Source organism: Mercenaria mercenaria, unplaced genomic scaffold (assembly GCF_021730395.1).
Source record: "Mercenaria mercenaria strain notata unplaced genomic scaffold, MADL_Memer_1 contig_4420, whole genome shotgun sequence".
Taxonomy (NCBI): Eukaryota; Metazoa; Mollusca; class Bivalvia; order Venerida; family Veneridae; genus Mercenaria; species Mercenaria mercenaria.
In genome coordinates, this window is record NW_026462647.1 from 36,537 (window position 1) to 37,500 (window position 964).

Sequence of the window (964 nt, forward strand, 5' to 3'; positions counted from 1 at the left end):
TGCTATTGCTGCTACTACAACTGCTAGTACTGTTACTGCTGCTGCTACTGCTACAGCAACAACTGCTACTACTACTGCTACTACTCTGCTGCTGCTGCTGCTGCTGCTGCTACTACTACTACTACTGCTACTACTCTGCTACTACTACTGCTACTACTCTGCTACTACTACTGCTACTACAACTGCTAGTACTGTTGCTGCTGCTGCTGCTGCTGCTGCTACTACTACTACTGCTACTACTGTTACTACTACTGCTACTACTCTGCTGCTGCTGCTACTACTACTGCTACTACTCTGCTGCTGCTGCTACTACTGCATCAACTGTTACTGCTACTCTGCTGCTGCTGCTGCTGCTACTGCTACTACTCTGCTGCTGCTGCTGCTACTACTACTGCTACTACTCTGCTGCTGCTGCTGCTGCTACTACTGCTACTGCTGCTGCTGCTGCTGCTACTACTACTGCTGCTGCTGCTGCTGCTGCTACTACTGCTACTGCTGCTGCTGCTGCTACTACTACTGCTACTACTCTGCTGCTGCTACTGCTACTACAGTTACTACTACTGCTACTACTGCTGCTGCTGCTGCTACTACTCTGCTGCTGCTACTGCTACTACAGTTACTACTACTGCTACTACTCTGCTGCTACTGCTGCTACTACTACTGCTACTACTCTGTTGTTGCTGCTGCTGCTGCCGCTGCTGCTGCTACTACTGCTACTACTACCACTGGTACTTCTCTTCTGCTACTGCTGCTACTACTACTGCTACTACAACTGCTAGTACTGCTACTGCTACTACTGTTACTACTACTGCTACTACTCTGCTGCTGCTGCTGCTGCTACTACTCTGCTACCGCTACTGCTGCTACTAATGCTACTACTACTGCTACTACTGCTACTGCTGCTGCTGCTGCTACTACTACTGCTACTGCTGCTGCTGCTGCTGCTACTACTGCTACTACTACT